The sequence below is a fragment of the Cherax quadricarinatus genome, chromosome 32 (assembly GCF_038502225.1).
Source record: "Cherax quadricarinatus isolate ZL_2023a chromosome 32, ASM3850222v1, whole genome shotgun sequence".
Taxonomy (NCBI): Eukaryota; Metazoa; Arthropoda; class Malacostraca; order Decapoda; family Parastacidae; genus Cherax; species Cherax quadricarinatus.
Window position 1 is genome coordinate 26,270,237 of NC_091323.1, and position 13,308 is coordinate 26,283,544.

General features: G+C 38.1%; 1 protein-coding gene across 1 annotated transcript in view; it reads right to left on the minus strand.

Annotated features, from left to right (window-relative positions):
- LOC138853529 (uncharacterized) overlaps positions 1–11,207 on the minus strand; it is a 234,620-nt gene extending 223,413 nt beyond the window's left edge. Inside the window, exon 1 of the mRNA XM_070090744.1 lies at positions 10,946–11,207. The gene's annotated coding sequence lies outside the window, so the exon portion shown is untranslated. The remainder of the gene's footprint in view (positions 1–10,945) is intronic.
- Between the last annotated feature and the right edge of the window lie 2,101 nt (positions 11,208–13,308).

The window sequence follows — 13,308 nt, forward strand, 5'->3', positions numbered from 1 at the left end:
GGTTGCAGTGGTCGAGACTCAGCTCCTGGCCCAGCCTCTTCACTGATCGCTACTAGGTCCTCTCTCTCTCTCTCTCTCTCTGCTTCCTGAGCTTTGTCATACCTCGTCTTAAAACTATGTATGGTTCCTGCCTCCACAACGTCACTTGCTAGGCTATTCCACTTCCTGACGCCTCTATGACTGAAGAAATACTTCCTGACATCCCTGTGACTCGTCTGAGTCTTCAGCGTCCAATTGTGACCCCTTGTTTTTGTGTCCCCTCTCTGGAACATCCTGTCTCTGTCCACCCTGTCTATTCCCTGCAGTATCTTGTATGTCGTTAACATGTCTCCCCTGACACACACACACACAGACGCGAGCGTGTGTGTGTGTGTGTGTGTGTGTGTGTGTGTGTGTGTGTGTGTGTGTGTGTGTGTGTGTGTGTGTGTGTGTGTGTGTGTGTGTGTGTGTGTGTGTGTGTGTGCGCGCGTGCGTGTGCGTGTACATATACAGACATGTATATTTAACCGCCAAACAGCAAATTTAAAAAAAAATCGCTTTACAACGGGTGACTCCTTGAAAATATAAGACAAAGTTTTTTCATTCGTGATGTGAGCACAAATTAGTGTTAAGGTTCAGACGTGGATCAACAGTAATCCAATAAGCCATAACTGAAACCTGTGGGTGAATGAAGACTTAAGCTAGTTAACAATCCTGAAGAGTGAGATTGCTGGCTAGCCTTAAGAAAAGGGACAGCATCATCTATTTATATATCGTGTTTATACTTATTTTTATATATAATGTTTTTACAAACCAAAAATAAGAAAAAAAGAACTTTGGGAAAAATACGAGAGCATTCAGAATTGGTCTTGCATATGCAAGAAAACAAACGCTGTACTTGATGAGGATGAGTTGCACTCCGACATTGACTTACCACTAACACCACACAAGTTATTATCACCAGTGAATGCTTATCAGTTTAATGCCTACCAAAGTTGCAGATAATGATATTTTGATGCATTATAATATTGTTGCAACATTTTTCACTTAATTTTATAGAGAATTGCAGAAATTTTTTTACATGATCCGAAAAGATTACAGGTCTTCATCAAAATGTGACTGAAACGGTCTTTCATGGGCACTTGTCTTTCATTTACCTTAAGTTAGCTTAGAATAGAATAAGTTACTCAATGACACTTTAGACTTAGCTAGGTTAATTACGCAAGGTTACATTAGGTACAGTTAACTCTGATTAGCTTGATTTTGTTCGGATACGTTAACATATATTAGGCGAGGTTGGGTGAGGTTGATTTTTAAAAGCATCTATAAACTACCTAACTAATCTAGTCGGTTATTATAATGTTGTTACATTCAATACGGCAGGTGGCTGGTATATACGCAAATAAGAATTTTATGAACACACTGGTTGCCTTGAAATGTAAACATCTGAGAATTCAGCTTTTGTAATATATCCTCTACTTTAATTATACCTAAGGTGTCTAAAGGTGCTATTACAACTGTTGTGAAAATCTGACACTTATTACTAAGAATAACGCACTCGAAAACAGCTTTAAATTAATGCTCATCCGTGTGACCAGTATGATATGTGAAAATAAGACGGTAGAAATTTTAAGGAAGTTAATATAACAATAATATCACTTGCTCAATTCATACTTATATGCCACAAAACTTGTCATACTAATATCTCATCCCATAAAAGCTGTATTACGAAATAGCTTATACCATATTTGTCCTACTAATACCTCACCCCACAAGTTGTATTACAAAATACCTTGCACTACATTTGTTCTACTAATACCTCACACCACAACAGTTATATTATGAAATAGCTTATATTACATTTGTCCTGCTAATACCTTATCTCATAACGTTTGTCTTTCCCTTTCTCTCCTGCCCACTGGACACTTAATTAGACAGTGGAAAGACAGACAAACATAACCGTCGTCCAAAACATATGAACAAAAGTGATAAAGCTGAAAGAGGCTATTATTTTATTATACTTATAAGGAGCGCTAAAACCGATGTGGGTCATACAGTGCAGGAGAGGTGGACGGTCAATTCCCAGTCCGCTAAATTGCGATACAGACACCAGTGTCACAGACAGACTTACTAACTGAAAAAAAAGTATACTGTTGTTGACAAAAGTCAACAACAGTATTTTCCCTAACAGCAACACAGTGAGAACAGCTACAAAAGCGGTATTACGAGAGTAATATACGATATGCCTTAGGCAGGAAGGTGGCAGGGAAGGTATGTGGGTGGCAGAGAAGGAATGTGGGTGGCCAGGAAGGTATGTAGGTGGCAGGGAAGGCACAAGAGTAGCAGGGAAGATACCTGGGTAGCAGAGAAGGTATGTGGGCGGCAGGGAAAGTATATGGGTGGCAGGGAAAGTATATAGGTGGCAGGGAAAGTATGTGGGTGGCAGGGATATATATACCTTTGATGAGCTCCAAGAGTCCTTCTACTCCCGGAACCCGCCCATGGACCAGGCTCGTCCGCTGCTGGAAGCCCAATGCCCCACATATCCATCACAGCCTGGTTGATCTCGCACCTGGTAAAGATACTTGTCCAGTTCCTCTTGAAGACATCTTTCTACACTTGTTCCAGTAGTGTTTCTGGTATCTTCTGGTAAGATGTTGAATAATCTGGGGCCACGGATGTTGATAAAGTGTTCCTTATTGTACCCACCGCACGCCTGTTTTTTCACTGGGTTTATTTTGCACCAGGGTATGTATGAAAGGCGGCAAGCAGAGTGCTGACACCAGCAACTTTGGGACGATAAGAGTTCAGGTAAGGCACGGAAGCTGTGAGAATGGCCAGCAGGGATCAAGGCGAAAGGCGTGCTAAAACCGCCTAAAATAGGAAGAGGATTAGATGGGATAACTAAAGAACTGGGTAAAGGAAATAATGAGGACAATGGCATAGGGAGAGTTTCTTTTTTTCATTTCTATCTGCAGTGTTGCGACCTGGATGGTCCGTCTGTGCTTTACCTGTGAACGGTTCGAGGGCTCTTCTACCACTACAGACCGGTCTGAAGCAAAAAAAAATTTCATGACTGCCTGGTCACCCAGGCTGTTTGTGATACGTGGGTTGCAGGCCCAGGAACATCACAACACGGCCGATCCGGCACTTACAGAAGGAGGGTGTCCAGCCTCTTGAAAACCTGTCTTTGTTGTGACAGCGTTTCTGGTGCCCGTTGTACAATAGCATTTTTATTCCTGGGCCACGGATGTCGATGCGCTGTTCTCATTGACCCTCTCTGCTCTTCACAGGACTTACTAGTGTCTCAGAACCTTTTCAAAGATTTTTATGACGTTTGATGCTAGTGCTACTGGACTAGTTTTTTATTACTGCTCTGTTTTTTCCTTTGTGGCGAAGGGCTGCCTACCTATTTTAATGCCTCTGTGATTTTACTAAATCTAAGCTTCTCCAAACAATACTTTAGCATTTTTGTTAATGTTTTTGCATTTCTTTACACACATATTCCTGGAATAAGATCTGGGTGTTCTGTGCGTGGTTATAATGCCTGTTTCACTTTTTCCTTCAACGTCAGATATAATTTGTATGCAGGGTGGGCTGAATTTATGAAAAAGTGCTATCTAGATTCTCAGTTCTTCAGTAAGATCACTGAACACTTAGTCATACTTTTTTTTCATGGATTCACTCCTTTCTTTGTTGTCTATGAACCTCCTTTGAGTAGAGATCCAATACTGGAAGAAATTTTTTGACCTGGATTTTGAATTTGCATAAGTATTTTGTATTTTTCCTGTTTTTTTTTCAAATGCTTTCTGTTTCTTTTGTTTCTGTCTGATATGAATGTTTTAGTTTCTATTCTAGACTTGAAATTTTTGTGCTGATTTTTTCCTTTACTGTTTATTAAGCAATTCAGCAACCTACCTTCTGTGATATCTACGCCCTCAGTATGATCTCCGTTTGGACTACCTTAATGAGATATTTTCTACGAACTTCGTGTCTTTTAATTAATTTTTTCATACACTGGTTGGTTTGGGTTTAGACTGATTAAGACAGTTCCCTAAGTATTGGTTGATAGCTCCTTCTATGTCGTCCCAGTCAATTCTTCTATTGATGAAGTTGAATTTATTAAACATCCCTTCACATAGACTATTGCTTAGCTTCTTCACACATGTATTTATGCTTCTTTGCACTTCAATGAGGTTGTGATCTGAGTGTACTGTGTTGGAGATTGTCTCCGATAAGTTACTCAATTTGTAAAAATCAAATCTAGCCCATTTTCATTTCTAGTACGTTCAATCGTGTTCGTTTATTTGCAATTTTTTCAGTCTTGTAGAGTTCTCTGATATGATTCTGTTCACCTAAAGTACTTCATAATACAATTTCCAGCACAAATGCTCTCAATCCTTTTCCACTTTACATTTGAGAGGTTGAGGTCTGAGGTAGCTATCCTCGCACCGTACATAACGAGCCATCAATTCCCAATTAATCAAACAACGTTGCCAGACATTACCCTTCCGTTTATGTAATTTACTGAGTGGAAAATTTAGGATAATTTAAATTAAAATACCTCAACCTAAAATATATATTATTTACTATTATATGCTGCTTAGATATTTTTGAAATCGACGCACGTGAGCGCGTTAAAAAACTGTGTAATCTTAGCAGAGGTTGCAGCCCGATGTCTAGCCCTGTTTGGTGACCTTGTCAGTGTCAGAGGTGATCGTTGGCAGCGAGGCTAAAGTGACTTGGTATCAAGGTTATTAATACCTGTTGCACTATCTTCGTAGCTTTTAGAGCACTCTTAAGATTGTGACGATGACGTAGATGGTGTCCAGTGGCAGTGGTGGTTTCCTTTTTTTCTGGTTAGGCCATAAGATGGATGACAAGACTGGGAGGGAAAATACTGGGGTGGGTAGGACAGAGCAGTAATAAAGATTGTTGGTAAATAGGAAGGTAGAGGTAAGAAAAGTTAGATGACCTGATCACTTTGGGTTGGCTTTAGGGAAGTGCTTTTTGTCACACAATGACAAGCGTTGTGACATTTCGACAGTTAATTTTACCGGCTAAGAGCTGTCACCCTACCTCAGTTCAGAGGCAAAGCAAAAAGCTGTTATCCTAACTCAATATACAGGCAAAGAGCTATTATCCTACCTCACCTCATTTACAAGCAAAGTGCGGTTATCCTACTTCAGCTCGGTTAAATGAGACTTTCGCATACGTTTCGTCCAGCAAGGGAATCAAACCCCGGTTATCAAAGTTGTAAATCTTGAATAATAATTACTAGGCTAACGTTCTTTCCTTCCAATGCTCAATGGACTTTGCTCACACTTTAAGTTTCCGTTAGTATGAAATCTGAGTATGTATCGAAAGACAAGATACCAGAGCAGTGGAGTCGAGAAGAGTATACTGCTTGGGGATAAGTAATCAGGTTTTATCTATGAACAGGGTAGTTCCAGTTCCTTGAAAGAGCCCTTCCTCAACATCAACACCCCCCACCCTTGAACGGGGTAACGATGGGAGCACTTATCAAGGAAGGACTAAGTAACAGTTCCACGTGTTGGCCTATAAATGAACTCACAGTAGTTCAGGGGTAATGCGCCTGACTTGCCAGATGCACCCACACCACTCCTGCTCGTTCCCTTCAAATCTGACGTTGCTGAAGATGATGGGCTATTAATGGGGCGGATGATTTGATGCTAGTGTGCTGCTCTTAATCCTAGGAATTGGAAACTCTGTCCTTCCTCGATCAAGCCTAATTACATCTCATCCCCCTGACAATAAAATGTAAGCGCGATTATTGGACTGCATTTGACAGTCCGCTCTGTTGGTTTGGGTGTTTTTCTTCACGATATTAAACTTTTAATCGCCTTTATGCATTTGTTTTGAATAATTTTACATTATACTTGGTAAATTTATAATGTAAAATACGTAATGTAGGTTACACCTACATAACGTATATTGTTAAATTTACTTAAAGAAGTAGAGAAATTGTTGTTTGTGGTAGAACAGGTTGCTCCTAACAGAGCACTGTACAAACAAATCTCGGCGTTATGAGGGTACAGAACAGAACCCACTTTTTGGTGAATATACAAAAATAGCTGGGGTAAAAATCCATTCGACAGCGAAAGGAAATTAAAAAATCAATGGAAGAACCAGAGACGGTGTCAATACACAAAACAGGAATCGGTGAATAAAAGTGTGAAATTGAACCGTTGACGAACGCAGCAAGGAAAAGATGGCTTGAATACTCGAGGATCCGATGTTGTATTATTCTGCTCTATTCTTGTCATAACTCATAGAAATATATCTTTATCTTAACTCATAAACCACGTTTATGTCATAATTCGTAAACTATGTCATAACTGACACCATGTCCTTGTCATAACTGAAATTGTCATTGTCATAACTGACACCGTGTTCTGGTCATATCTAAATTTGTCCTGGTCATAGCTGAAACTGTGTCTTTGTCATAACTAAAACTATGTCCATGGCATAACTGATGCTACGTCTTCGTCATAACTCAAACTTTATCCTTGTCATAACTCATAACTATGCCCTTGTCCTAACTCATTAACTATGTCCTTTTCATAACTCAAAGTACGTATATCCTGAAAGTACGTATAGCTTGAAAACTAAGTTACGCCTAGTTGACCAGGCAACCACCAGACAAACCTGGTACAGGGCAAGGCTCCGGGAGTACATGAACACTCGAAACCCGTCAGGTATATCAGAGGTAAATTATTATGGACTGAGAATTTTGCTGCCTATCAAGCGTTTTGCCTACATGAAAGCCAGATTTTTTTTTTTTTAATATGTACACTACCAAAAATTAAAGGAAGACTTTTTACTTTTGTTCAAGTCACTCTGAGCTTTGCAGTTTATATAAACTTCTGTGCAGGTCTTTAATAATCAGGACTGCGTATTTGCAACCCAGAGCTCATAGATGAAGAAATCTCGAAAATTTATGAAATAACTAATGATCTATGTTACTTTACTTTCGATACATAAAAATACAATAAGAGGTATGCAATTAATTTTTATTAGGCCCAATAAAAAAAACACATATCTGTCTCTACTACAGAAGTGTTGAACAAATGTTTTAAAAAATATTGCTCGCTCTCTGTAAGGGCGCTAAGAATACAAGCCTACTCAGGTTACCCAAATTTTTCGGTCCAGCTCTAAGTAAATGAAGCAAAAATCCTGGGAGTAATAGTGGCAAACATGAAGCTGCGTAAAAAATGTATTAAGGAAGTAAAAGTAAAGAGTGTATTAAGGCAGTAAAAACAGACTGTATTAAGGTAGTAAAAGATCGTTTACTTTATTGGTAAATTATATTCGAGTTTCTATTCAATAAAACCCTCCTCACTGAGTCGTCGATGAATCTTATTTTTCCTTATTTTTAAAGAAGGTAACTAAAAAAACTGAAGGATGCCCGGATTTGAGCGATAGAGATGATACCCAAGAAATAAAACTTGTGAAACATATTTAGTAGTGATAATGTTATTTAATCTCGCAAGGCGAGGATTTAAAAGTAACTTAATAAAAGAATATACATTTACTATGGAACAAGGCAAACTTGATTTCTTATGCTCATTAATTTCACCAAATTCAACATAACTCAACAATGGACATGAAAATTTAAGAACACTATTTCAATCCAAAACGATATTTTCTAATATAGAGAAATATGTGAGAGAGTAGTAAATAAATTGAGAGTTAAACATATACACATTTTTGGAAAGATATTTATCTATAAATTTATGACTTACTTTTACTCCGCTATAAAATCTATCAAAAACAGACTCACCTTACCCAAAATGTTTAAGGAAGCTCTACAAGATTTAGGTATATTGAAATGACCTGACAAATGCATTATTGAATTCACCGTAGATCATGGTAATATTTACGCTCGCCACTTGACCAATTTCGGCTATTAATTATAGGTTGAATTTATAAATATTAAATTAAATAAATGTATTATTTTCGCTAATAACTTTCAAAATAAACTTTTTTTTGAAGAAAAACTTACTAATTCCGTGGTGTGCATAGGTTACATGTGCTGTAAAATGTGAACTACAGTCTAGATCACCGCCTCTTAAATAAGCAAGAGCGAAAACCATACCTGACGAAGATTATAGTCTCGAAGTCCTAGAATCACTACATACATTATACAAAACTGTCCAAATAAAAAAAACGTCTTACAGAGAATTATAAGAATTTGTTTTGGATAATTAAACTGTATTATATAGCTACGAGAAAAGCAAAACCTGCTAGAGTCATACAAGAATGTCAGATAATCAGGTTTAATCGAAGGAAGACAGTAGTTCCAAATCCTTAGATCAAGAGCCCTGCATTACCGAGGTAACCTTCCTTGAGTGAAACAAAACCATAAATACGACACATTAGTAATAATTTACACAAAGAAGAGACTAAAAGCGCAAAATCCCTTGACCTGACACGTTCAGCTGCAAATTATTAGTGGTGATTTCAATCCTGAATAAAATTTGATCCTGATTATAATCTCCAACATTAAATTATGGCATTAAACCCCATTTTAAAAGGATTGTGAGTAAAAGAGCAAGTTTAACATAATAATTTAAGATTTTAACGAACACAAAAATGCTATTATCAAGATATTGATAATACTGTCAAACAATGACAAGAGGCCTAGCTTACAAACGGGGCACTGGAGAACTTATCATAATTAATTTTACAGCTGTCAAGCCGCAATACCAAGACGTGGGAAACGCGATTATCCTTTGTACTATTGTTTCCTATGCAAATAACTCGTCTGCAAGCTTAAAAAACTGGAACACAACACGTTTGTAAGTTAAGAACCTCTTATGCACTATACTATTTCGTTAATTATATAAGCGTAGCCGCAACTTATTAGTTATTATTATTAAATATTAGCCGGTATTCTCCCGGCCCGGGCCTTTTCCAAGTGGTGGCCCGGCCTTGGCTCCCTCTTTAGGGAGTGTCTGAGACCTAAGTCTCCCATGGGAGGAGGCACAAGTACCTCCTCATCTTTGGGACCAACTGTCCCCAGGCCTAGCCACAAGCTAGGCCTCTCTGGTCTGCCATCCCCGCCCCAAGGGAGCTAATGGGAATGACAGTCTTGTGAGCTGCAAGCTCTGGCTCAGGCACCTACCCTACCCTAGAAGGGCTGGGCATGGTGTCGATCAACTTATTAGTTTCACCTTTGTGATTACTAGGCATAACAAAATGTTACATTATGACTGCTGAAGAATTTTATGTTAAGGAATTATTTACGTAATGAACGTGTGGGACACCTTTTGCCGTTCTGATGAGCAAGTTATCCTTAATATTAATCAGTGAGCATGAGTTATCAATCCTATACGCCCTAAGGTCTAAGCCCTGAAGAAAACGTATGTAACGTGCTACCAAATGTTATATCATTATTGGGAGTTAACTCCATGTACACAGGTTAATTTAGGTTGACCTAACCTATAATAATAGTGTTTTTTTTCTCTCAGAGAAATCAACCAATGTATTTCGTGAGAAAACGGACGTCCACTCTGAAGGGAAACCAGTTCACATCTTAATAACACAAAGATGTCCTGTAGCAGGGTTACTGGTTTATACCAGGCAGGTCCTTCTCAAATCCAACCTTTCTTGCTCATATATTCGTTCAATGTTTAAAGTTATCCATGGCACTAGCTTCGATAAGTGACAATTTTTTTTTTTAAATCTGAATTTCCACAACTTAAATTCAATGTTTTGAGTTATTTCTTGGTTAGACATTCTCAGGACCTAATTTATATCATAATTTACATAAGCCTTCCACAAGTATACTTCATTCACATCTCCATTCACTCTACATTATTATTACACTCACTTTTACCTGCCACTTTTATGAACACTACATTTGCCTAATTCCGCCAGAAATTCACTGATATCTTTCTTTGAACTTGTCAGACTGTTTTTGTACCGTCAGCGAATTTATTCTGTTGCTCATCATTCCCGTCTTAAGGTCATAAAAAATAAACGATGAGCAACAATAGGCCCTTTCTAATAGTTATTCATCATCTATCCCTAGTGCCTCCCTCCCGCTTGCTGGTGTTTTCTCTATTGATCACATTGTTAATGCTAAGCTGAGCCAGTGTTGCAGTGACTTAAACTATGCCAACAAGTTTAATGATATCAATGTCAAGCCGTCCAAACTTTTTAGAATGCAAGTCAAACTGCTCCCAAAATTTATTTTATATTCATAGGGAGGTGCTAATTTCGTAGGGGGTCGTGCAGCGCTTGGAAAACTGGAGATAATTAGGTCTGAGCCAAAGAATGGGAGAGTAGGTCAGATTCAGTGTCTCAAGAACCCTTCACCAGCATCAAAGCACCTATCTTCAAGAACAAAAAATTATTAACGTGACAAAATGTATTTTATTGTAATAATTGTCATGTCATGCTGAATTGTATACTCTTGATTCAAGAAACTAGAGCTATTCAATTTCTTTGGTGAAAAATGACTGCTTGCCATTCCACAGGTGCTTCTTTACCATTATATGTTTAGCGTTTCCCCATGAATAATAATCATAATAAGAGGATTTAGTATATGAAACACGGATGGCAATTATATTAATGACAAAGCGCTAAAAACGCAAGGGTCATGCAGCGACTGAGGAATTGGAAGTAATCAGATTTGATCCAAGGAAACAGCGGCATCCCAATTCCTTTGATCAAGAGCTCTTCAGAAGCGTCACACATATGGGTGTGGTGTTACGAGCAGTATTATGTGAGAGTGCTTTAATTATGAACACACGCACGTCTCATTACAAGGTACATGGTACGTAAAGTTTAAGACATTAACATGAGGTGGTGGCCAGGTGGCTGGGGTGGCCAGCTGGGCTAATGGTCTGAAACTAACGGGGTTAACCCAGTTCTAACTAAACCCCCTTCCCTTTTCTTTGCTTGTTAAAATATATTCCAAGAATTCTAACAAACTTACCTTTGAATGTCAGTAGCTAACATCTAAAGAAATGTGGAGAGTTAATATTCCAGAATATCACGGACATAAGTTACTGTATATTCGCAATTCAAAATTAAGAACTATTATTCATAGTCTATTTAACAAATCCATCTTGTGTATGCGTAATCCATGGCTACTACACATGGTAATTTTCGCATAAGGGATAACAGTGATAGATAACCAGTGTTACTATGGTGGCGTCAGTGAGAGGTTATGCGAGGCAGCATGATACACTGCCCTCCCTCGCCTCTCTTATACCACAACTGGCTGCTGCTACCGTCCCTCGTCCTGCCTCAACGCAGAAAACGAGAACATTGCCAAGCTTCTAGCTAGGCCTCTAGGGGATAATTAATTTATTTTGGGTTAATTTTTCCAATTCAATTCTCTTACATCTTTTACATCAGTATATGTTTTAAACATTAACCAATTTTTAGCTCTTCAATTATTTAGTCTTATATCAAGAACAGCATTTGTTGGGAGCATTTAGAAATAATTATATTATAAGCTTGTTCTTGTGGGATTTCAATGCATAGCCAACATTCCGCATTTACCAAATGTTAAGGTTTTAATGTGAAATAAAATTTGATGTTTTAATGTCTTTTAGTGCATGCTAATGTTTTAATTCTTAGTTTGTCAATATTCTAACAATTGCCTTTCTCCGAGACTGGAATGCAGACCATATAGACGTATAAAATCAGTTTTCATTGTGAAAGGGCAGAGAGAAATTGCATTATGAATAAAAGTTTATTTTAGAAAACCATCACCTCCATAATGCATGTGTTATGAGAATATTTTTCTTTCAGCAATATTTTTATATCACGGACTAACGCAGCTCCGATGGATTTCCAAAACAAATAATGACTACGGACATGACGCTCCTTGTTTCATTTACATTGTTATTCCACTTCGTACAGCCCGTTCCCCAACTTGAAATGGGTGCGTGGAAACATTAACGCCATTAAGGATTATGTTATGACATATCTTACTTTGCTACACGTACCCAACCCGTTTATCTTATTTCATTATTATTGATTAGGGTTCGTGGCTCAATTGGTAGCGCCCTTGGGTTTCTGGCACGAGTGGAAAGTGTTCGGCATTTCCTTAGAGGGATAACTCGTCTTTGAGTCCATAGTTCCTCACCAGCACCTCCCCACAAGGGTCTAAAATATATTGCAAACGAAAATATCAAAAAAATTTGAAGTTAAATTTTCTACCATACACGAGGGAACCAGTGACTTTCATATATGCTTCCGAGTCAGATATTAAAGATCATCAATCTTCAGCATGAAGATCAAATTGTTTCAGGGTTTTTAATAATTTAGGTAGAATTAAATTCACACTAGCACACGGCCCATACGCCTTGGACCTCCCGTGATGCAAGTCTTGGGTTCTCTTTATCACCTTCGATAGTTCAGCCAAATATTACTTACCTTGTTCTCATTGGGCCGCTGTGATGAGAGTTACAGCTAGCTTTCCGCAGCTACTATAGTTGCTTACTGTCCGATACTTCAAAACAATGTCCATCTCTTCGACCCTCTGGAGGGTTTAATTTCCCCGCACATCCCTCCCAACACCCACCTCTCGCCATGTTACATCTCTCAGTGGCAGCTCTCACACACTTGCCCTTAATAGTCTCATCACTTTTCGAAGGTCAATTCAGAATTCAATATTAGTTTTAAAGTCTGTAGATTGATTGTCGGTCATTAAGACTGGAATTAACCTGTTTATTAAAATAATAAAATATTTTAATTCTTAGAGTAAACCCACTGAATACACTATAAGTGACTCGCATTTTTCTATTTATATATTATTTCGCTCGAACACTTCTTAAATTATTTTTTCTCACTTTTGAAGAATTGACCTTACTTGCCAAATTTTTACGTGTTTTTCATTAGATCCAGGAAACATATATATATATATATTTTAATTTTTCCTTTGCAATTTGGAAAAGTGATGACCCAGTAGCTAGCAGAATACTGAGAAGGGAAAAAATAAACTGCTGTTCTGTATTATTACATTAATGGGGAATCCCCAAACCCGTAGAGATACTGCAAGGCCTGGGGGTGGAGGATATTGTTATAGTCATACTACTGTTCCAGAGGTTGATACAGATAATATTACCGATTTTGCAGTTGTGCAAATGATTGCCACTAATTATTTTCGGGGGAGGAAAGAGTTAAACCCGTATGGGTCATATAACATTTGAGGAACGGGAGATAGAATTAGGTTTGATCCAAGGAAGTGGAGGTAGCTCTAGTTTCCTGAATTAAGAACCCTTTACTAGCATCAAGGCACCCCCTTGAAGGGAGTGTATCTTTGTAACACTTAATGTGATAACTTCG